Genomic DNA, 25302 nt, shown 5'->3' with positions numbered 1-25302 from the left:
CTTTCAAAGAAACTCTGCCTACACAGCAATGAAGGGTCCTGTGGCAGCTTTGGCTTCCAGAAAAGGCTCTACTGGAAGCGAGATCTCATGGGAATATGCAAATGAGGCATGAGCTATTTAAATCTGTGCCTCATTTGAATGTTCCCCTTAGCTCATTAACATGCCCCTTCCAGAAGGGCAGACCAGTGTAGATGTGGCCTGATACAGTCTATGCCCCACTGAGCTTACAGTTCAAGAAAACAAGACAGCCAACAAAGTATTATAAGCTAATAAATGGTATTATTTTAAATGGGAATCTGATAGTCACTTCAAAATAGTGTAGTTAGAGTACTGTGCTACATCTCCTTGAGCTAAGAGTTTATTAACAGTCTTATTATTTGTGTGCTAAATTTATTATTAAATTTATTATTAAATTTCACCTTTTATGTTAAGTGGTCTTACTGTCCATAGTACATTTCTGATATTTTAATTTCCCAAATATCAATGTGGAGCTATATATATGTACAGGATGTGTTGTTACCAACAACTCCTATAAACGTACAGTGTTACTGATATAGAGATAACTACGTGAATAAAATTAGTCGTTCTGCAGTATGTGAACTTCAAACCAGCTTAACACCCAAGGCCAAATTCTGCTCTCAGGGAAGCAATCTGATTCATCAGAGTAACTCTGGTTTTAAACCCCTTTCACTGAGAGCAAAAGTTGGCCCATAGTTTTTGCTAATAAAAACAGAAAGTAAATGTGTTTGTCTGTTTTAAAGGGGAAAAATACTTAAGTGATCTGTGACTCTGTGTCTCTTGAATGGTTTCCACATTTCTTTTGTACTTTAAAGTGTAGCACTCTGTCGCTCAGAAAAATATCTTATATCAATATAATCAACATGTACAGTTAGGCTAAGTAAGACAAATACTGCTTGAGAACTTATTAGAGTTCATTTTAAGGATATTTGTGTATTCTGGAATGTGACATTGACAACTTGTATTTTAATGGTTATAAAGCTCTATTTTTAAGGATTTGTTTCTGTTTTTATCAGTGCAATTTTTTCCAGTTTCAGTAAATTGTGTGAACAATAGTTAGATCATTGATACTGAAATTCAAAAAAACTTAAACAGCAATATTATCAGTTGACATTTAAAAACAAATTCTAATTCTACCCACCCTAAATTTAAGGGCCCTTTACATGATTAGAATAGCTTAATGTAAATGAAAATCAGGATCCAAGTGCTGTATCTAAAGTAGGGCCTACATAAAGGACCTCACCCTGCAGTCCTTTCTAATGACTGACTATTACCTGAGGCCAGGTCTATACTGGGGACAAATTGATGTAAGATACACAACTCTGAATCTGGAGTCAATGTACATTGCATCAATTTTTCTGCACCGTTCCCACAGTGGAAGGTTGATGGGAGAAACTCTCCTGTCAACTTCCTTTGATACTCATGACTTTGAGGAGTACCAGGAACAACAGCAGCACCCTGAGCATTTGATTTAGTGTGGCCATACTAGGCATGCTAAATCAAACCTTGGAAGACTGACCATCAGAGTGTCAACCCAGTGGTAAGTATAGATGAGCCTTAAGTAAGACAATAGACTTAATCCTTAAAACAGTCGTTTGTGATCCTCCTAGCTTTTTTTGTGTGCAGCATTTATCTGATAAGCTCTCAGATTACGAATGACTAGCAAGAGATTGTGAAACATGTTTCCTCCATTGGTCTTTGAAAGGTGTCAGGTATTAGATGAAAAACAGGCAGTCCTATAGCACCTTAAAGACTTAACAAATTTATTAGGTCATGAGCTTTGGTGGGTAAGACCCACTGCCTTAGATGACTGGAGCAGACACTTAGAATCCAGGGTTTATATAGCTGGGGGGAGGGACCAAACGAAGAAGGGAGGGGGAAAAGAGAGTTAACTGTTACTAATAAAACCAGCAGTATTAGACATAGTAAACTGACACCACCAGCAGACGTAAGAGGAGTTACTGAAACCATCTGGATTCTGATATGCTCAGTCACCCAGGGTCTTAAAAAAATCCAATCCATTAGTTGTAAGATGGTGAAATATGTATCACTGCTGGGTTTTATGGATGTAGGATGATTGTCTTTTGGTCAGCCATAAAGCAAACACACATGCTTTTCTGATTGCATGATTTTTTTGTGTGCACAGAGGACTATAAGGAAACTAAAAAACATTTTGTTTAAATCTGTTACCAATATAATCAATTATTCTAATTAAATTTACCCATGTGCATTAATTTCACATTAATATAAAGATCTTCTGGTGGGTAATTTTAACATCTATACATTCCCATAGCTGGGCAGCAAAGACAGGGTCTGCCTTAATATTGAAAAGCTATGAGTTGCTATCCTATTCATTTTGAATTAATGCTGCAGTTTCTATTATATTTTTCCCAGCAGTGTGTCTGAAGCTGTTCTGTGTCTAAAATAAAGAAAAAGATTGTGGGTAAAATTTTCAAATTTTCCAAAGTGCTCCAGTCCCATTGATTTTCAAATAAGAATTGAATTTTATTGTCTTTTCTACCTATTTTGAGGCGCCTCCATCCAAAAGCAGGTTTTCAATTGATAGTATGCTGGTTCCTGGTCCCATCCTAACCCCTATGGCAAGTAAAACTAGGAGAGCCGACAGCCTGTGCATGTCACTGGGCAAAGAAGTGTGTTCGGGGGGGGGGCTGGCTCTCTGCTCCTGGAAGGGGTGGGGCCTCAGATAGAAGGGGTGGAGCCTCGGATAGAAGGAGTGGAGCCAGAGGCAGCCAGCCCTCCGAGCCACCCAGACTGTGGCAGCCCCCAAGCATCCTTCAGAAGCATATGGAGTGTAAGGCACAGCACTCCAGCAGCAGTTAAAAGGGTGTGGGACTCCGGTCTCCCACAGTAGCGGTGGTGGTGACAAGAAGTCCTGGGCCACTTTAAGTCAGCAGGCCTGGGTGAAACAGCTGGGACCAGTGTTCCCTGCAAGCTGCACACTTGTGCAGCCACTCAGGAGAGATTCCAATGCTGCCCAGCTGTTTAGCAGAGTGCCCACAGCTAGGTTTTGTTTCTGTTGGTGATGCATGTTTGCACGTGCCCCAGTGCACATAAAAAATTGTTCTGCACATGTACGGAAAAAATCTGCATATGGATTGGAAGAGTTCAGAGGAACCGTTGGTTGGGGTTCCTTCATCTTCCCGTGTGTTTGTACGGTTCCTGGATGCCCCACAACTGAGCGGCTGCTGTACAAATACTAAAATAATAATTAGCCCAGAAAATTTTGACAGTTTCCAGCGTTTACAACTTCTGTAACATGACTGTTTGGATGTTGCTCGGGGGGCACAATGGCACTGTAAATGATGGCAAAACTTCTGAATGTGTAAGTGTCTGTGCTTTAATCTATTTTTAGTGTACCAGTTACTGTAGCATCTAAGGAACTGTAACACAAAAGCTACAATTTGAAGTGGGAGCACTTATTAAGCAGTTAGCTGGTTTCTATGAGGCAGATCTTTTGCTGGCATAAATTCAATGGCACTATGACAACTTACATCAGATGAGGATCTGCCCTTCAGTTTTTATTTACTTAATGTTAGTCCTATCCGAAGCACCAATGTTCTTGCATGTTTGTTTCAGTGCTTGTGGTTACCCCACAGCATAGATAAGTATATGTCACAGTCTGGTATTGATGAAAATATGAAAATTACCATCTTCTTGCTGTCACATCAGTCTGTTCAAGCAGGTGGCACTATTCTGAATGGACTTTTAAGCTTTTTTCCTCTTTCTGCCTGTGTCTACACTAGCTCCCTACTTTGAAGGGAGCATGGTAAGTAGGGGGTCGGGAGATTACTAATGAAGTGCTGCGGTGCATATGCAGCACTTCATTAAGCTAATTCTCCCCCGCGGCAACTCCGAAGTATTCAACTTCGAAGTGTCAGCTTCCGTGTAGCCACGGCTCACCTGCCAGTACTTTGAAGTGCCTGGGCAACTTCAGAGTCCCTTTGCTCCTCGAAGTACGGACATAGTGCAGACACAGCCCGTGTGACTTAGTCTAATTAATATCAACTCCTTCAGCCAAGACACCTCCAAGCCAAGGTGTCATCTATCCTCAGTGCATTTCCCCCTTCTTGCTAATCTCCATTGATTTGGCTTGTCCACTCATACTAAGTGCCCTTACCAATCAGGCTATGTCTGGACTAGAGTGATTTGTCAACAGAAGTTTTCGTTGGAAGATATTTTGCGACAAAACTTCTTTCGACAGATCATGTCCAGACCACCAAAGTGGATTGAAAGAGCGATCCGCTCTGTTGACAGAGAGCAACTGGACTGCCCGGCTGCTCTATCAGCAAGACAGCCAACCAGAAGCACAGCAGACAGGGCTGCCCAGTGTCCCGGAAGACCTTCTTGTTGATGGAAGGCTCCAAGAATGCCCAGACTGGCTTTTGGTCAACAGATCTCTGTTGGCAGAGGCATTCTCCCTTGTGGCAAGCAGGGAACAACTATCGATAAACGTGCAGAATTCTGTCGACTTACTATTGACAGAATGCCCTTGGGAATTTGGACACTCTGCAGGTTTTGTCAACAAAATGGTAATTTTGTTCACAAAACCCTCTAGTAAGGACATAGCCATAGATAAAAAAGGACAAGGAACTGAAAAGGAATCATGCAATTCACCTTCCTTCATACGAGAAGTGGGCTTTGCTTTGTTTTATTGAAAATCTTAGCGCACTCTCTCACACACAAAATCACATGAAAAATATCTGTAATCTTGTTTGTACCTCATCCTTGAGGAAGATATTTGGTTAATATAAACTGAACTATTAGATTGCCAAACAATTTTTGTTTGAAAGGTGCATAGGTCTGATTGTGTAGTTGTAGGAATAAGCAGAAAACCAAGCAATGAGCTTACAGATTCCTTTTTCCTTTGGTTTGCACTAGCAAAACAAATCACTCTTTGGAATGTAATTTTCAGAGAGATGATGTGTGTTGGGCGTCATGGCTCAGCCACGCACAACAGTTATATGGCTATGGCATAAGATCATCTCTAGTGAAAATATGCAGTCATTTTCAGTCACCTCTTTTAATTAATAAAGAAAACTCTGACTAATCATTGAAGAGTACTTGATTTTATTGTTTTATCCATACCACTTATGCCAAACCAAGTGTCTAACATATAGGCCATGTCTACCCTAGCCCCAAACTTCGAAATGGCCACGCCAATGGCCATTTCGAAGTTTACTAATGAAGTGCTGAAATGCATATTCAGTGCTTCATTAGCATGCGGGCGGCCGCGGCGCTTCGAAATTGACGCGGCTTGTTCCAACGGGGCTCCTTTTCGAAAGGACCCCGCCTACTTCGAAGTCCCCTTATTCCCATCTGCTCATGGGAATAAGGGGACTTCGAAGTAGGCGGGGTCCTTTCGAAAAGGAGCCCCGTCGGGACGAGCCACGCGGCGGCGAGCGGCATCAATTTCGAGCGCCGCGGCCACCCGCATGCTAATGAAGCGCTGAATATGCATTTCAGCGCTTCATTAGTAAACTTTGAAATGGCCATTTGCGTGGCCATTTCGAAGTTTGGGGCTAGGGTAGACATGGCCATAGTGTGCTGTACTAGTACTTAAAAACAAAACAAAACAAAGAAACCAAAAAAACCCCAACAACTCTTCTCAGCATGGGTTTGCAGAGTGTCTCCTGCTTTCTTCCTCTTTAAAATTGTTGGAATACAATAGTATTTATAGATGGACAGAATATAAAAGGTACATACAATTTGGGCTTAACCATGCATGGTCTCAATTTGTTCATTAGCCAATTGTGCTGTCACATTTTACTTCCACTTTAGTGCAAAGGAACCAGAATTTCCAGAACTAAAATGCTGAAAATGGCAGAGGTGGCAGAGAATTAGGGCACTGACTATTTTCCTTTTCACCTTTGGGAACTCCAGTTCAGCTGTGAATTTACTTCAGAAATAAAATTGTTTTTAATCAGAGACCTCAGGCATGATACAGTGGAGAGAGACAAGGAAAAAGCATGTGTGGTTTCCTGTCCTAACTAGTTCTTTGTGTCTTTCATAAGCACTATGTTGTTCACTTGCAGATTTTGCAATTATATTTAAAAAAAACAAAACAACTGTTGTAGGGCCGACCCTTTAAGCGAATTAGATGCTCAAACCTAGTTGTGACAGGCTCCACTGAAGGGAATGAGCCAACGCAGGTCCACCTGGGGACAGTAGCAAACCCTGTAGACATATCCCCACTGCTGCAATGATCAATACCACACCACCACCACACCTTTGAAGACTCATGGGGCCTACGTATGCCTATCTCAACATGTCCTGTACCTCAGGCCGTGCATCAGATGTCCTGGGAATAATGGCCTGGGTGAAACTAGAAGATCGCTGTGTTCCTGAATGAACTCACGCAGCAAAATGATAAAAGACAAAAATCACCTCAGCCCGTGGGCAAATGCTTTTCTCGGAATGATCAGTCACTATCTGGATCAGTCACTATCTGGCTTCTCGGTACCTATCCTCATACGAAACCTACACAACACCTTCAAAAGGCAAGCCTAGCAACTCCACTAGACACTACAAACGCTGGCCTCGGCAGAGAGAGTGTTTTTTGGCTCATTACAATGGTTTGTAACACAGCCCACTGCCTCTTAACCCTTAAATGCCCATTTCATTGTAAAAGGTTTCCTGTAGTGTTTGTTGATGCTGGCTGCTTAACAATCGGTCCTATGACGTGTTTCGGTCATGTACTCTGATTTCTTTCCCCAGATCCAAGGAAGAGTTCCTTTGAAGCTCAAAGGGACATTGGTTGAAGAAGGCTCCTCAGAAGAAAAAGCTCCCTAGGAGGCAGAACTAGATACAGTAGTAGCTTTCCAGGCAAGGAGAAACCCTGGCAAACAGGAAGACACTAGCTCTCTTTAGGCAGCAGAAAATCTAGAGGTACTAAAACAGAAGAAATTCTGCTGGAACCTAGAGATCTTGTTTTGAGACTTACCTAGACCCTGAGGTAAGAACCTTTACATTTTTGTGGAAGCCTTTCCAAAGGCTTCATGAAAGTGAGAGATCTAGTTGAAAAATGGTGTTTGGCTTTTCCTTGCTGGACTGTTGTAAATGACTTCTCTGAGGGGAGAAACTGAGGCAAGTCCCAGTAAAGCTGCAACAGAATGCTCAGTTTAGTGGTGGTGGTGCTCTTTACTGCAAAATTGAGAAATTTACAGAAAGCAAGATAATCTTAGGTGATTAACCTTTTCCTTCCCCTGTTGTGGGTCTTCCAGTATAACTGGAGCAACCTGTTACTGATCTGCAACTTATGCTAGGGGGAGTCAGAAAAGCTATTTTATTTTGTTTTTTATTTAGCATAAATAGTGCCTAGATGCTTTTATAAGCACTTTGGCCATAACTTAGAGAGAGTGCTAGTGTGGGGAGAATTAAGCTAACAACTGTTTTGCACCACAAAACAGATAATTACCAAAGGTGAAATGAAAACATAAATAAACTTTACCCCACTCCCTCCGCTTACCCTTATCATGCCCCTTCCCTCTGACAGAGCCAGGGTAAAAAGATAAGCCTTGCTGTGTACACTGAAAGACAAGAGATCTGGTGTCTTTTAGACAATGTTGACCTGTTCCATAAAGTAGGGCTCCTCTTGGAGAAAACATCCTGCTGACAGCTCTCCCTCTTTTGTGCTGAGGGAAACTTGAATGCACCTTGAGACCCTGTGCTAATTACAGCAACGCCAATGTGGCATGGCAGTATCATCAACCCTAAGTTTTCAAGCGAGCCAGGCCTCCAAAAATCATGACTGGCTTTAAAATTTTAGACCTCGTTAAGTCTTTTTATGTGTCTTTGAGTGTTTTCCTCCTAGTGCCCCTAGTCCTCCAGCTTTTCTGAGCAGCCAAGAAGGCTAGAAACTTCCTTTTAAAAATGAAAACTGAGATTGTTGCACAGTCACTTGGATGAGGATGGTGGGACTTTAAGTAACAACCTTCTGCCCTCCACCCCCCAACGTAGGGAGTCCAATACTCACAATTTTAGGCCGGTGTCTCACAATAATCAATATTTCACTTAAACAGGCAGATCTCCATGGGTTCAAGGCTTTGTACTGGTGAATGGGCTTGAAGGATTCATTGCACTGTCCCTGCAAAACTGGAAAGTTTAAAACCGGGAGAGAAAGGAGAAGCAGACAGAGCAAGAAAAAACAGGGAACAAGGCCTGGAGAATTAATTTCAAATCACACATGGCATGTGGGGAGCAATTGAGCTACATACAATTCTTCTAGATGACAACACAAGCAGAAAAATTCAGCTTTTGCTTGTGGGCTTCAGGAGAGGACTGAAAATAAAGGTTTGAGTCTTTAAAAATATGCTAATGTTCTTTTCTGGCTTAGCCAAACTCCACTTAAAGCAAAGCTGGTGCATTGTGGCTGCTGAGACTTTTCAGCACTACATGTTTTTTTTTCCTTTCCAGTTTTCAACCAGAACTGCCAGCAGACCTGGTTGCATGCTGATGATAATACTCTGTTTTGTTTTGTTTCCCCAACCTGCACCTCCTCTTTCTCTAGTACCTGAAAGATGCAGGGAATTTCCTGTTGGGAAGAGCTCTTCTCTGGATCTGTTTTTCTTAAAAAGAACTGCAGAAGTGTATGGTGGAGGGGGTCTTGTTCCCCCCCACACTTCCAGTCTGTACCACGTTGTGGCATTTCAGTGCCAAAACCAAGGTCTTGCTGTCTGCATATTGCTATGTAGAGGAACTATGCTAATGAAAAAGGACATAAAACAGTTCTGTAATCTGCTTACAACAGGAGTGCGGACCCTGCAAACATTTGTGTGCCGTGCTTAATTTTACTACTCTGAGTAGAGGTGACTGCTCACACAGTAATGAAGCCATATAAGTGCAGAAATGTTTGCAGGACAGGGGTCATGGTTTGTTTTCCATACACACAAGGATACTTACACATAACAAGTATTAGTCCCTTGTTCTGCTCTTGCAGCGCTAACTTTTTGATTGTTAAGGGCACGTCAGGTTTTATAATAGAAACTATCTTTCCGTATTCTGCCTCAGAATCCACAAAAAAATTAAGTACTGTCAAAATTCACAAAAGGCAAGGAGGGATACTTTGGTTCCCTCCATCCCCAAGAAGGGTTGAGGTAAGGTGCACAAAACTTTTACACTGAAGCATTAAAACATGGTTTTCAGAGTACCAAAAAGTATTTTGCCACTTGGTAGCAGAAAAAAAGGAAAGAGGGAAAATATGGCTAGATCCATGTAAGCTAAGATCTACTGCACAGGATGTAAGTACCACTGATTGACTTAACTCTTTAAAAGTTTCCAGTGTTTTTTAAATAGTAACTACAGACTTGCCCACAGAATTCTTGAAACATGGTTCTAGAAATGACATTGAGAATCATCTAAACCAGCCCAGGTTATTATTCTGAAAAAATTAGAGCAAAATACTGGTCTAATTGAAGTCAAGCGGTAAAATATTGAGGAATTTTTGCCAAAACTTTTATTTTCCCCGTGTAAAGACAGTCCTTAAAATGTAAAGCAGTTGCTAGAGTGACAAAAGGAAGATAGTAAAAAGTTCAAGTTAGCCAAGCAAGGGGAGTTCATCACTGTTACAGGAATTTTCTATTACGATTTTTGCCATATCCTAGCTTGAGGATGCAAAATAAATCAGTTCAAAGTGTGTTGGTACTTATAGTCATCATGGGCTCAGGGCCAAACCTCTCCAGTTCTACAGTCAAAATGTAAAGTATTAAATTGTTTAATGAGGCACAGCTGGAAGAAGCACTGAACTGTAAGGACCTTTGTCAAGTACAGGAGGACTCTGGTGGCTGAAAAGCTCACTGCGGATCTAAGGAGCATTGACGAAGCAGTGCAGCTGTCAACTTCCCTTCCCTGCCCAAACATGCACAGAGTACTGTCTTCGCTCTTCCAAAAGCAGGCGTCTTTGAAACGGGATGTAAAATGAAAGAATCCCACATGAATCTTAAAAATCAACACTGACATACCTATGTCTGAGTTGTTGGAAGTCTTAAGCCTCTGTCTTCAGAGAAGCTCATTTTATGGTTTTCTGCCACTTAGGGTAACCTTAGGTGGACACTAAGGTCACCAAGACTTCATTCTTTGCCATTGTAGCCCTCCTGAGTTTAATGTAGTTCAACCAACTAATCTAAAACAAAAATCATGCAATGAGGCCAGGCTGTGTAGGAATGCATTGTATCTCATTAGAAAGTGAGAAGATGCATTTTTCAGTAAAAGTGAAAGCACCTTGTGAGATTTAAATTGATCCAGGTATATAATGCCAAGGATCCTAAATGGTTTCAAATTGCATAAGATTACCTTGTAATTTGTACTCTGCAGAGCAAGCTAATTGCTATACTTCCTGTGGTTAAGTTACCGTCTGTCACCGTGGCAGAGGATCATAATTTTATCTCCTGTAAGCTTAATGTTATCCATCTCTTACACAGTATAAAACGAATTCAAGGGCAGGCAAATGTTTTATTATACCACATACAATCTGTGTCAGCCAGATTTATGGGCAGCTTAGTTAAAAACAAGTTATACAACTTCAGTTGTGCAGCAAGCAGTTTATTTAGCAAATGTGGCCTAGCGGGTCAGATTCTATTCATGATGCAGTCATTTACCTGCTTGGAAAACCTGATTAAGTCACTTTACTTCTGTATCTGTTTGTGCATCTGTGAAATCTTCACCCCTTTCCTCAGAGGAAAGTTGTGAGGATAATGCTGGCTCTCACTTTTCAGTTATTCTAGTACAAGGATAAGAAGCAGCAGAAATACCTTTATGTCAATACAATGTAATGCATCAAAAAATACTCTGGCGGATAACCACATCTCTGAGTGATGGAGTCCCTGAAGGGGCTGAACTATTCATCAAGCAAATGTCACTCAGGCTATGTCTGCACTATGAGATAATATCCATTTTAAGTCAATTAGCCTGATTTTTCCAAGAGCCATTCTCACTGTAAATTCCATTAGCTCAATTTATGGAACACTAAAATCAACATAATATAGGTATCATAGTAACGTGATGGGTGTAGTGTTCAATTTGAATTTAAAGTTCTGAATGAAGGGTAGTGAGGACGTGCCATGTCTTTAAATCGAATTCATTAGCCTCCATTCATGTCCTGTATGTGCCCCACAGTGCCCCACACTTCTGTGCTCTGGCCTCTTCCATCTCCACTACTCTCAGGTGTGGAGGAATTAGGCAACAGGAAGATCATTACAATTTGGCACCTGGAAGCCTGTGGCTGTAGAGTCATGAGAGGCTGAAAATCTTCTTTCTTTTTGTTTGCTAGTCGTGTGGCTGTGTATGCCCCTGCTAGCTGTCTTTTTTTTTGTTTTCCTGCATTGCCTGGTGCAGCCACTGCCCTGTGACACCATGTGGTACCTAGTCTGGGGGGGGGTGCTTGTGCTTGGACGAGAAATTTCTTTTCAGCCACTTTCATTTTGTCCTGACCCCCACATCCCCCCCTTCTCTCCCCCAGAAGTGTCACACAGTCTGTGACTTTCCCGTGCCCAGCTGAATCACATGGGCTTGACCCCGAACCAGTAAAAGGATGTGCTGCGCAAGGTGCCAGGCAGCATGTGCATGGTGAGGGTCCTGTAGCCAGCCAGGGGAAGACTCCCTGGTCAGTCACAATTTTTGGGAAACAGAAGAAAATACTTTGTCACTAGAGTGGCTGTCCTCTGAGAGGAAATTTTTGAATGGGCTTTATCCAAAGGCCAAGGGACTGGCTGTAGCCAGGGGACTTTCATCTGCCTGGGAGAAGTCTCCCTCGGCCATTGTGACTTTCAGGGCTGGCTGTAGCAGGGTGTCTTTCAGCGGCCTCAGGGAAGTCTCCCTTGGTGGTCCTGATTTTTGGGTGCTGAATGTAGCCCAGGGTCTTTTAGACACCCCAAGCCATCACTGTTTCAATGAAAACAGTGTAGTAGCTATACAATTACCACAGTTCTCAAAATAAGGCTCGCAGTGAGGATCTTTTGTGGCAGGTCCACACCCGGCTATCGTCTGAGGTCTTTTAGCAGCCCCGGGGGAAGTCTCCCTTGGCAGACACAATTTTTTGAGGCTGGCTGCAGCTGGGGGTCTTTTAGCTGCCCTGAGCTGTAACTGTTTCAATGACTCATTTCAGTTTCAGTGTAGCATCCACATCTACTTAAACAAATTCTTCTTCTAAGGGTCTTCTTTTCCAGGAGGCCTAAATCCAGATTCAGGTCCAAACCTAGATCAAAACCTAGGCGTGCTCTTAATAGGGGCAGGTGGTGGGTCTCCCTGGAAGGTCACTATTTTCAGGGCTGGCTGTAGTGGGGCATCTTTTAGCCGCCATGAGCTGTAACTGTTTCAATGATTTATTGCAGTGTTCAGTGTAGCACCTGTGTCTACTTAAACATATTCATCTTCTGAGGGTCTTCTTTGCCAGGAGGCCTAAATCCAGATCCAAGCCTGCGAAGTTCCATTCCTTTTGCATCCCATTTTCAAAAGCCTGTCAGTTGGGACAGGTTTACTACCCCTCTCTTCCCCTCAATTACAAAAACACATCTCTTATAAAGGCAAGTCAGACCCCCATCTGGAAAAAGGGACATTTAACACAGCAGGGAAAAGAGTGAATGAAACGTGGGAAGATGTTGTCAGATACCCACATTGACTTGTGGGGCACTCATTTCCCTAGCTGTACCAGTGAAAATAGCCAGAATGCTATGGGGCTCGGAACTATAGGATAGGTTCCCACAATGCACTGTTGCAGCACTCAATTTAAGATACTTGTGTGTGGCAGCAGTAAGTTGATTTTGCGGGGAGCATGCAGGAAGGTGAGGATGCTCAAAATCGAATGGATAAAACCCAGCGCTAATAAATCGATTTTAGCTCATAGTGTAGATGCAGCCTCAGAGTAACTTTTGCTCTGCTGCATTAAAATCAAGCCAACAAAAAAAGAAATGTATAAGGAGCGTGTGCACGGATTCTCTAATCTGCTTTTAAAGAAGCCATAGTGACCTCTCTCTTGTGGTATGTGTTTGTACATACTAAGGAGACTACACACGTACAAATGAAATACATATTAAATGCATAACGGTAGTGGAAATAAGCTTTACAAAATATTAGTGTTAGGAAACCTGAATTTTGTTGAATAGATGTCTCCTGAGGTGTGTTATGTGTCCATAGTAAAATCAGCCTACGCAGAAGCACTGCTGAAGAAATGAGTGAGGGCCCCTGCTGATTTCCCTGAATTCAGTTGCAGGAATACCAGCACCTGAGAGACAGGAGACAGAATGCCTTTGGTCCTACATTGTGTGTGTGGTTTTTGTTTCCCTTCACTTCCCTGAACAGATGGACAAATGGAGCTGCTAGACTGACTTTGCAGTTGTCAAGTGATGTCACTGTGGCCCTGCAAACAGAGGAAAGTGCAGGCTCCTTGTGAATGCCCTTTTAGTGATGAGTAGCAGAGAGGTAGCCGTGTTAGTCTGTAGCTTCGAGAACAACGAGAAGTCCTGTGGCACCTTATAGACTAACAGATATTTTGGAGCATAAGCTTTCGTAGGCAGACACCCGCTTCACTGGATGGTTGAAAATATTAGAAGCTGTGACTTAGTTTTTCCTTTTCTCTGAGATAATTATACGGCTAGGTTTTTTGAGCTCTTGCTTAGCAAGGAAGAGAGAATCTGGACCTTCTGGCAAGACATTTTTTCCCCTCCAGCTGATAAGAGAATGCAGAAGAAAAAACAAAGTAACCAGGAGGAAAGGACAAAAGGAAATTCCTTCTGACGGGGATAGAAATGAAGTGCAAGCTTGTTAATAAGTAAGGAAATCATTAAAGAAAATCTGCTTGAGATTTTGATTCTGATTTACAAATGCTTTGGTCTGGGTGTAGGGCTCACTACTGAGTTAAAGGGGACTACTTAACTAAAAACTGAATTAAAGAGCACTGGGCTCAGAAGGAAGTGTTGTCAGGACTGTGTACTTGTATGTGTTTACTAGCAGCTGAGGAGACGGCGCTAAGATAAAAAGGAGAAAATATTTTTAGCAGACTTTGGTTATTTTAGTGAACTGCTAAATCAGAAGGAGAAAGGAGTTAATTTAGAGACAAGAGAGCCTCTATTGCTCAGAACCAGTTTTCAGTACGGATGATATATAGGCCCAAAACTTGGATATAGGCCTACCAAAATTCAAGAGTATACAATTTTGGTTGGGACAAGCTTTAGCTTTGAGGAATCTCCAGGGTTGTCCTCCAAAGGTTGACATAATTCATCTTCATTAAAAAAGAGACGCCAGGACCCATTATTTTGCATTCAGAAAACAAAGTGGGTGGGAAACCAGTGCAATGCTGCCTTTATAAATCATAAATGAGCTGTAAACTGCAAACACTTGCATTGCCTTTGCAATCCACCTTTTAGAGAGCTGGAGGAGGAGGAATGCAGGCCAGTGTGCTGGGAACACTGGACTGAATTAAAGGCAGTTTCCTTGGAGACGTGGGTTTCTGGGTGAAAAGGCGTAGGTTGGAGATGGACTGGCAGTGCAAAAGGGCCAAGTGTAGCTAGCTGTTGGCAAGAGAGACCTGCAAGGCATAGCACAGCTGTTAGCAATCTGCTGAGTGGAGCCACCAAATGCTGTGGGGATGAGGCCAGGTGAAGGCTGCCGGTTAGATCTTGGGTATGTGAATATTTTTAGCATTGGTGGTGAGTCATTTGCATTAGTGTAAACAGCAAGTCATGTGTCAAATGCTGAAATATAAGACCGTCATATTATGGGCTAAATCTCCCTGTGCAACTTCCACTGATAATTTATATGCAACATCTGTCTGAAAGGCAGCTTCCCACACTGACCCAAAGCTCCATCTCGTTACAGGCTGGGGTGGGCTCTGCCACTCCATACAAATGCACTCTAGGCATACGTGTGAGTGATTCTGAGAGGTATGCTATGAGTAAAACTTCTGGAGCTGTCTGTTCAATACTGGTGCCAAGGTTAAGCTAATAAAGGAGAGGTGACAAGTATCAAAGAGGTAGCCATGTTTAGTCTGTAGCTTCGAGAACAAGAAGTCTTGTGGCACCTTATAGGCTTGCAGATATTTTGGAGCATAAGCTTTCGTGGGCAAAGACCCTCTTCATCACATGCATGGGGGGGAGGTGGTTCCAGAGGGGTATTTGAAGAGTGGGGTTCCAGTAAGAGGGAGGGCCAGAACTGACAAGGTCTATTGAACAAGGTGGAAATGGACCAATATCAACAGTACTTATCAAAAGAGGAAAAAAACAAGTCAGAGCAGACAGGGGGATGTGAGCCTTTGTCAGAGTCTAATGGGGAGATATTAGCACCCAGAGCAGAGAAGCTGTCTTTGTAAGCTGCAAGTCACTCCCAGTCTCTGTTTAATCCATGGTTAATGGAGTCAAATTTGCAAACAAATTGCAGCTCAGAGATTTCTCTCGCCATTTGATTTTTGAAATTTTTTTGTTTCAGAACTGTCACCCTTAAATCTGCCACTGAGTGTCCAGGGAGACTGAAGTGCTCTCCCACAGGCTTCTGTACATTACTGCTCCTGATGTCTGATTTATGTCCATTTACTCTTTTACAGAGGGACTGTTCAGTTTGGCCAATGTAAATTGCAGTGGGGCATTGCTGGCACATGATGGCATGTATCGTATTAGTAGATGTGCAGATAAAGGAGCCCCTGATGGTATAGTTGGGTGTTAGGTCCTGTGATGATGTCACTGGTGTAGATATGTGAGCAGAGTTGGCAGCGAGGACCGTTGCAGGGGCTGGTTCCAGGCCGAGAGTCACTGGTTTGTGATTTGTAGTGGCTGGTGAGGGTTTGTCTAAGGTTGGCAGGCTGTCTGTAGGCGAGGACAGGCCTGCCTCCCAAGGTCTGTGAGAGTGAAGGATCATTGTTCAGGATGGGTTGCAGGTCACTGATGATGCGTTGGAGAGGCCTTAGGTGGGGGCTGTATGTGATGGTCAATAGTGTTCTCTTGTTTTCCCTGTGAGGCCTGTCTTGTAGCTGGTGGCTTCTGGATACCTGTCTGGCTCTATCCATCTGTTTCCTCACTTCCTTAGGTGGGTATTGTAGTTTGAGGAAAACTTGGTAAAGGTCTTTTAGATATTTGTCTCTGTCTGATGGATCAGAGCAAATACAGGACCCCGCTCTTTAAATACCCCTCTGAAACCACCCCGCCAACTCATGCATCTGATGAAGCGGGTCTTTGCCCACAAAAGCTTATGCTCTAAAATATCTGTTAGTCTATAAGGTACCACAAGACTTCTTGTTGTTCATAAAGGAGAGGTATTATCCATAAAACGTGGGTGAGCTTTTTCTCATTCATATTCCAGTGGTGAATTGGACAATGTGACTGGCTACTGATCTCTAACTGGTTAAAGAGACTGAGCTAAGCCACATGTGCCACCTCGTAGTTTGGCCTACATAAAGTATTTATTTGATCTTGAGAAATAAATGGAATGAGTGTGTCTAGTGATTAGAGCAAAGGACTTTTGTGTCTGAGCTTCTGGCAAGTCCAAGCTGTTTATTACTGGAAAAGGCAATTGAATTGCCAGAATTTGTCCAAACCAATTTGTCTTATGTAAGCATATTTGGCATGTACCCGAGCAATACTATGTATTTGATCTATTGTATTGCAACATTTCAGTGTACTCTGCATTGTCCAGATTTCAATGTAAGTTTATATAAGAGTTTTTGCTTCTTGATATAGTGAAGAGCACATCATAAACTAACTTTTAGGCTGTGATATGCTATTTAGGTTGTGGAATGCCTCAGTAGGAGGAATAAAATGTGTGACATGACATTTGCTTTCCTGAGAGGCACATCACATGTCTCAACATGCTGTATTTCTCTCTCCCATTTTAGAAAATCAATTTTCATTCTGTCGTGGTACTTCACACACGGTTCTGAATAAGTTTATTCTTCCACTTACTAAAATAACTTATTTCTAAATCTGCTTAGAAAATGAAGACTACTAGGCCTGCTTGATTGGTTACAGATGGGAACCTCCATAAGGAGGAGTAAAATCTGTTAATTGGTCTATAGAGGCAGGTCCTCGAAGATCAGGTTCCTAATTTCCTTGATTTCAAGGGAAGTTAGGTTTTGAAACATCTTTGAGAGTGGCAATCCCTGAAGAGTTCCACAAAGCTATGTTTTGTTAAATTTAAATCAGGGTGACTTTTTTGTATTGAACAACTTGCCTGATGAATTTAGCTCTTTTTATGTCACTAATTTTCTACAATGTACTTTAATTTTGTCCATTATTTGAACACTTTGAACACAGCAGCCTGTGAGTTCAGACAGTTGAATCTCTCTATTTCCTATTCACTTTTTCAAGATGTGATTAGCTACTTAAATTACACTGTATTGTTCATAATTCCATGACAGAGTGTTTCTGTCAGAAAGAGTTAAAAAGTCCACAAAGCTTTCAAGATGGCCCCATGAAAATTTCCTGCACTCTTATTGGTATAGCGGTAGTGCCAGGATCCCTAAGCTCAGCTGGGGTTTCTACAGTTCTAACCACTGGACACTCAATTAAAAATACTCCCTGCCTCAACAAGCTTGCAATCTAAACCAACAGGACAGACAATGTGTAGAAGAAAGGAAGTCTTGTTATCCCCATTTTGTAGATGGGGAACTGAAGGCCAGCATGACGAAGTGACTTTCAGACTAAAGGAGTCTGAGAGAGCTGGGGATTGATCTCTCTGTTTGGTGCCATAACCACAAGAGGACCAGCCATGTTTTCACTTTTGAGTGCTAAGCCGACGTAGACGACTGGGCTTTTTAGCACTGATTTTTCTTTTCAATAGGCAGGTGCCCATTCTCTTAAAAAACCGTCTCCTGCTGAAGCACAGCAGCTAACTTATTTAGGCTTGGTATCTGAATGCAGTATTTATGAAAGCAACTGGATTGCCAACCCAAAAGACAGAAGACCGCTATGCACAGAATGGCTATATCACAGGTGTTGACTTTACAAGCTATGCTGTGATGTATTTCTGTGTACTTAAAATGCAGGACTGAGCCATCAGTGAGTATTTGCCAGGGCTGTTAATCCTTTAAGCTGTAGACACACACTGCAGTTGATATTCTCATCACCTACATTCCTAAATGTACTTCTAAAACACGTTCCCTTCTAACACAAGCTGCCCAAACATCTGTGGCGAGATGAAGGAAAACATGGGGGGAAAAGGACTAGGAGATGAATTATTTCAGCAGAGCTGGGGGACGGAATGCAATGTGACTTGCGCACAGCCTTCTGCACTGCATGCCATAAATTAACACCGTATAAATTTATACATATTTACACCACAGAAACTAAACGATATACTGTCTCAGTATTCAGCCTTCTGGGGCATGTGTACTCGAGCAGTCCATATGCTTAGCTGAGTTCTGCGTCGCTTGAGGGAACAAAATGTCTTTTTGTGGAATTCACGACATCAAGGAGAGTACAGGTTTAGGGTAATTGGGTGCAGGTCCCAAAATATGGTGCCCTGTTCCACACCTGCTGGGGCACAAGGAACTCTCCTATGCTACCTCAGTTTAGCGTGGTACTTAAGCAGGGGCATTGCAAGCTTCTTCGTGCATTCCATAGGCAATACCTAAGGGATGCATGGGAAATTAGGGGGCACATGCCTCCCTTCCAGCATTGTCCTTCCCCCACACTCACTCTCAGTGCTAAGCTGCTTCAGTGAGTGTGGGGGCCTTCCCCAGAGCAGCACAGCTTGAGCGCGGTGGAGCTTGAGCTACTCCTAGGCTGCACCACTGCAGCAGAGGGTGGGGACTGCCCCACACACACCAGAAGAGGTGGGTAGAGGTGGAGGAGGGTGGGAAGAAGTGGGGTGTGGAAGTGGTGGGTTATGGGAGGAGGTAAGGCAGGGGCACTTGACAGATGGCACCTTCCTTCCCCTGCATTTCTCCTGCTGGTCTTAGGCTACATCTACACAATGAGCCAAGGGCGTGATTCCCAGATTGTGGAGACACAGCCATGGTAGCACTCATCCAGGTTAGCAGGCTAAAAATACTTGTGTAGCTATGGTAGCAAGGGCAGTAGGATGGACAAGCACAAACCCACCTGAATCCTGCGAGAACATACTTACAGTGGCTAGCGTCTGTCGCTGCTGTGCATTTTAACACTGCTACAGTACGACTGTCCGTCAGCCTGCTCACTCAATTCACAAATGCTAGGAATCACCCCTTGCTTGTTGTGTCAACACATCGTTAACTGGGAGGGGATCACCCCTTGGCATTACAAGACAGTTCTGTCTCCTCTCATCTATTAATTCCTTGTGCCTAGCAGTGGGGTATCATTACACACCTAGTCCTATTCTGTCAGCTTGCACTGCTTGCCTGAGACTGTCAGCAAGGATGCTGATGAGTGCCAATGGGTGTTATGAAGAGGACTTTTGTTCTCAGGAAACTGGATGGCAACCAACAAACTAATGTGGGGAGCTGAACAATCTTTGGCTTCTCCAAATCTTATGAAGTGGGTCTTACCCACGGAAGCTCATTACCTTGTAAATTTGCTAGTCGTTAAGGTGCTGCAGAATGGCTTGGGTTTTGTGAATCTTTGGACGGTAACATGCTGCCATAAATCTTTGACATCGTAGTTATCAGAGGTGACAGGTGGGGTGCACTCCCAGTGCTGCCCCCACACTCACCGTCAGCTCTATGCCACTTCCAGGGAGTGCCGAAGCAGTCCTGTCTCTCCCTGGAGCAGCATGACCCTAGAACAACATGAGCTTCTGAGCAGGGATAGCGACGTAGCAGCCCCTTCACTCCCCACTCTGAGTTTGGCCTCCAGATAACCTGGGCTGCTCGATTCCCTTGGCACTCTTGTGATAAGACACCTGTCTAGCTGGGTTTGCTGCAGTCCCTTTAGTCAGGTTCTGTGCCCGGTCGTTCTCTGCATCCTTAGACTTAACCCCTGCCTGGCTGTGCTGTAGTGTGTGTGGGTAGTGGCGGGAGGGGAAGGAAGGACTGGACAGGAAGTCCTATTATGTCAATGGAGAGCAGAAACCTGGGGTTGTTAATTGCCTTTTGACACTGTGGCTTGGCCAAAATTTCAAAAGGGCCATGCTAATGGCCACATCAGAGAATATTAATGAGGTGCTGATAAGAATAAGGGGATTTTGATGTTTGCGGGGGCCTTTAGAAAAGGGCCCTGTGTAGATGAGCTGTGAACAATCAAAATGTGGCACTTTCAAAGCACTGCAGCCGGCATCATGCTAATGAGTTGCTGAATATTCATTTCAGTGCCTCATTAGTATTCTCTGATTTGGCCATTAGCATGGCCCTTTCGAAATTTTGGCCAAGTGTAGCCACTTCTCCCTTCCTGTGTGGGCAGGAAGGGAGAAGGTGCTTCTAGCCACAGGACTGGGGAGGAAGGGAATAAGAGATGGGCTCTGCACAGGCACAGGCCAGAGCAGCTTTCTTTTCCCTGTAGCTGGAAGTAGCTCCCATTCCTGATCATCTACACAGTGCCAGAAAGCTGCTCCTGGTCACATTCTGGGCTGAACCCAAGTGCAAATCTGGGAGGAAGGGAATGTGACCCTGCATCTCCTCCACCTACATGTTGCCTCTGTAAGACGTCACCAGGTAACAGGAGGAGCAGGTCCGTGCCTGCCTGGGCACTGGGGATGGAATATGGAGATGACCAGGAAGGGAGGGTTAGGTCAATCGGTCACCCCTTCCCTTCCCACCTCTCTTTGAGGAAGGTGTATAGGAATGTGTTTGTCACTTCTCTCTGTGTGTGGGGGAAAGGGGTGTATGTCACCTCTTCCTGTGTGAGCTCTAAAGCCTCAAAAATAAAACATTTACATAGATACAATTCAACTATGCAGTATTTCTTTTTAACGGATTCTTGGTCAACTCAATGTTAATTTGAACATTTGTGCTGCACAGTTCTCACTGCCGTTGACCTTGCTTGAATACGAGTAGTTTTACCAGATTTCCCATATTCGGCACAGGGAAGTACAGTCACATTTCAGGAAAGACGTGGACAAATTAGAGAAGATCCAGAGAAGAGCAACAAAAATAAAGGTCTAGAAACCGTGATCTATGAGGGAGTATTGAATGGAGTGGGTATGTTCATTCTTTCTGGAAAAGGAGAAGAAAACTGTTGTCATTTCCCTGCTCAATCAAGTAACTGAACAGTTGTTACAAGGAGGAGGGAGAAAAAAATATTCTCAACCTCTGATGATAGGACAAGAAGTAATCAGCTTAAATTGCAGCAAGGGAGGTTTGAGTTTGACCTGTCTCAGGCTTTTATCTGATCACTGTTGTTACAGGTCCAAATCTTGAGATTCTTGCTCCATTTGTACGTGTTCCTTACTTAAGGAAATTCCCATTAGCCTCATTCCTATTTGGCACTGTAGTGAGGCAGAGCGACCTCCCACAGACCTAGAGGAGGAGAAACAGCTCCCTGAGTCCTATTGGGCAGAGCCCTGCCCCAGCGCACCATCCTGTCAGGAGGCAGGACAGGAAGTGTAAAACGCAGGCCCAGGAGCTCTTTTGGGGTCCAGCTGCCATGGGGGCCAGATGCTCCTCCTGAGTCCCTGAGGTGGGAGGTTGCTGCAGACCTCAATTTGAGACCAGGTCAAGTCAGGACTTCTGGGACCACAGGCAGACCCTGACCCAGAGGAGCTACCAACAATGACAGAAGTTCTAGCCCCCAACAACCCAGAGGACCTGCTTCTAATCCAGATATGCCCGAAGTGGGAGTTATAAAATGGCCCAGGGTAGTTGACCTTGGTTTGGCTGAAACGATGCCCATGAGCGAGTCTGCATGCTGTGGTCAGGATCCCTGTGGACCCAGTGCCAGACCAGTCTGCCACTGTTAGGGACCTGGGCTGGGACACAGAGGAGGAGGTGAGCCTGCATCCCCTAGACAGTCCAGTCTGCGGTGGCAGTCTCTCTCCATTTTCCTAGGCAAAATGCCTGCACTTGCTGGCTCGCTGTCAGAGCTAGGAGATCCAACTGTTTGCTGCTCTGCCCTGAGCCTGGGCTTGTTGACTGTTTGTTACCCCACCCTCAGTTAGGGCCTGGGTTTGCTGGCTAACTGCTCAGCCTGACTATATGTCTGAGGGCTGTTCTTGCAACACCAGTCATCCAGCTGATTCCCCATGTGCTATGCCCAAGTGTGTAGTGAGGGTGGACTGGCCACCCACCGACTTTGAGGAGATGGGGCTATGCCCCCAACTGGACTACATGCCCCTAGAAAAAACAAAAGTAAGTCCATTCTTGTAAATGGTACTGTAATAAGTTGTAAAATGGTAAGACCTAAATATAAAATCCTAAGGTCTAAATATAGAACCCTGAGTGAGGTCTCCATCTGAACACAACCATAAGCCCATGAGCCATGTAACTTCGTATTTACTATTAAAATACTTCCTAGACCATCTTATGTCCAGTTGGTAAATCATGTTAGCATCTGTGAGGACTGTTTGTGGTAAAATTGAAGGTTTTTTTTTTCCTTTTTTTTTTGGTTTTTTTTTGCTTTTTACACGAAATTACTTTTATTATCTTATCCTTTGAAACCTAGTGAAGGCCAAGTGGGTTGGAAATGAAAAGAGCATACTTTTTTTTGAAATTGTTGTCGCACAGATGAGAATATTGTAAATTTTTCTTCTGAATTCTCTTCAGATTAAGTTGGACAATATTAGCAATGGAAGAGAGATGATTGTTTCCTACCTTAATGTTCTTGGAAGTCTGTTCCCAGTTCTTGGCACAGGACTGCTGCTCTACTTGATTTTATTAACATTGTGACACATGAATGGCATTCATATTCCAAAATGGAAATCGACTGGACACTTTTTGGGTTTTCTTTACCATTGCACCAGTTATGATAGTCTGCTTCCTTCTCTAAAGAAAAACCCTCCAGGGAAGTCGTGTACTCTGAACAGCATCTATGCATGATCAGACACAGCTTCAGCACGTGTTGCATAATAGCTACAGATGCAAGAGAATAAATGCAGATTAGAGAATATTCATTCAAAGCTAGTCAGTTTAGTGGTGGGGAGTACAACATTAAAAATGACAAACACCACAATTTCTACTGCTATTTCTGGAAAGTCATCTTGCTTAGCCACAACTACCTTATAATTCTGAACAGAAAATGAAATCATTTTTACAAAAATGTCTTCATCTAAATAATTTTCATTATTTACATATGTATACAGTAGATAATCACACTCAATCCTCTTTATCCTTATTGCTTCTGGTATCAGTCAGATATTTAAAAAAGTGATTTAGGTCCTGAAAATTTCCTACCTGTACAGATGAATACTGTAGCTCTTGAACTCTGCATAAACATTATTTAAGAAAACCTGCTAGCAGAATTGTGCTGTGGGTTAATTGTACAAATATCTATTTTATAGATGCTGAAACAGAAGAGAGGTGGCCGGGGTCCGTCTTGGCAGAAATAGGTACTACTCCATGGACATCATCTGAGTTAGGGCCTGTCTCCCCTGCAGTTGGTGTGATTGCAGCATGGAGATGCAGAGGGGCTCCCTTTAATCTGGCTAGTGGTGATACCAACAGCAGGGAATCTGTAGCAGCCTGGACTTCAGCTCTGGCTAACTGCCCAAGTAATTATCCAGGCCTAGGATTGAAAAGCATCTGGTTTATTTTGTTTTTTGACTGGAATGCCCAGTCAAAATTGGACCCCACTGTCAGTACTGCTGACCAGGCCCTGGAAATTCCAGTGTACAGCACAGTGGGCCTGCCTGGTGCCATGCGACTCCCAGAAGTGGCCAGCAGGTCCTCTGAGGGCCCTGAGTACAGGGGTGGCCAGGGATGCAGTGGCCCCCGGCCCAAGCACTGGCTTCAGAGCTCCCATTGCTGGGGAGCTTTGGAGGCCGTGCTTGCAGGCCAGGGCAGAGTGTGGAACCCTGGCAACCCCTGTGCCTAGGAGCTGCAGGGGCATGTTGGCAGCTTCTAGGAGCTGTCTGAAATAAGTGCTGCCTGGTGATTACCCCCTCCTGGACCAGGACCCTTTCCTCAGCCTTGAGCCCCCTACCAGAGTTCACACCCTGAACCCATTACTGCAACCCAACACTGCTTCAGCCCTAAGCCCCCTCTTGCATGCCAAACCCCCCAGCCCTGAGCCGCCTCCCATACTCTGAGGCCCCCTTCCGCACCCCAGAGCCCTCTACTGTGCCCCAAACCCGTCTTCCCTGACCTCACCCCAGAGCCATCACCCCAGGCTGGAACCCTCATCTCTGCACCTCAAGCCCCTGCCCCAGCCTGGTGAAAAGGAATGAAGGTGTGGGAGAGCGCATTGGTGAGCAAGGCCTCAGAGAAGGAGAGTAGATTAGGGGCAGACCCTGAGGGGAGGGGCAGAGTGTGTTCGGTTTTCTACAGTCAGTTGGCAACACTACCTGGGGTTCCAGGCAGGCCTGTGCAGTGAAGACCATGCTAATGGAGTTTCACTGCTATCCGTTCATGAGCTACACTCTGCCATCTGATTGCAAGTTAGATATTCCTTCAAACCTGTTTATAGGAGGGGTGAATTGGCCAGTGTGTGTGGTACACCCATTCCTGTTACAGGGCATGAGGATCCATTCAATACTGGATTCTCTATTCATTCTGCAAACCCATTGCTGGCTATCTTCTGGCTCTGTCACATACTGCTTGCCCTATAATAATGCTATTTGTGAGCTAGGTAAAGTATTGGCTTCAATAACATCTTGAGGCAATGGGATCCACTGATGCAAAGTATTTTCTTGTATCACAGTCAATGTTCACTGCCTTTTAGTTTCATTTAGGTTTCTCTTTTCTTTGTGTCATATCCAGAGGAAAAATGGAGAGACCCCCATTGAATGTCTTTTGACTGTTCCTTATGATCTTTTTCAAGGAAATTTTTTCTGCATGTAATACTGTGTACCATTTATGAGCTGGCATCTTCTGAAAAAAAAACAACCAAAACCTTTTTTTCTCTGTATATCAGCATTATGCTCTACCTCTGTTATATACCATATGGTAATATCATTGTGGTTCCACTGAGTTATGGCTTATTCAATCATTCTGACAAATTACTGTTTTCTTGTAGAAAAAAACTTGTTCAACATAGTGTTTTTTTTACTGTTTTGTCAATAAGCAAAGGGAATAAAAACCTTATGAGAATTTGAACAAGAACATTCATACTCCATATGTGAGCCGTGTTTGAATTGCAATGTGGTAGAAAGGCAGAACATACTATGCAACCTGTTTACAGTATTGTATGCCAGAAGCAGTGTGTGGAGATTTTTTTCCCCCCTTGGTCCCAATCACTTGCAATTCGAGGCCATTCCATCCTCACTTCTTACTAAGCAGACAGTACT

At 43.6% G+C, this 25302-nt stretch overlaps 1 long non-coding RNA gene across 2 annotated transcripts in view; it reads left to right on the top strand.

The window, feature by feature from the left end:
• The window catches only part of LOC142009500 (uncharacterized), an 82123-nt gene extending 57040 nt beyond the window's left edge, over positions 1-25083 (top strand). For both annotated transcript variants that reach the window (XR_012644499.1, XR_012644498.1), the window contains exons 5-7: positions 6754-6991; positions 8058-8328; positions 23359-25083. This is a non-coding gene — a long non-coding RNA (uncharacterized LOC142009500). The remainder of the gene's footprint in view (positions 1-6753; positions 6992-8057; positions 8329-23358) is intronic.
• The last annotated feature ends 219 nt before the right edge of the window (positions 25084-25302 follow it).

Source organism: Carettochelys insculpta, chromosome 2 (assembly GCF_033958435.1).
Source record: "Carettochelys insculpta isolate YL-2023 chromosome 2, ASM3395843v1, whole genome shotgun sequence".
Taxonomy (NCBI): Eukaryota; Metazoa; Chordata; order Testudines; family Carettochelyidae; genus Carettochelys; species Carettochelys insculpta.
Note: the sequence above shows the minus strand (reverse complement) of the source record. Positions and strands in the feature narration are given on the sequence as shown.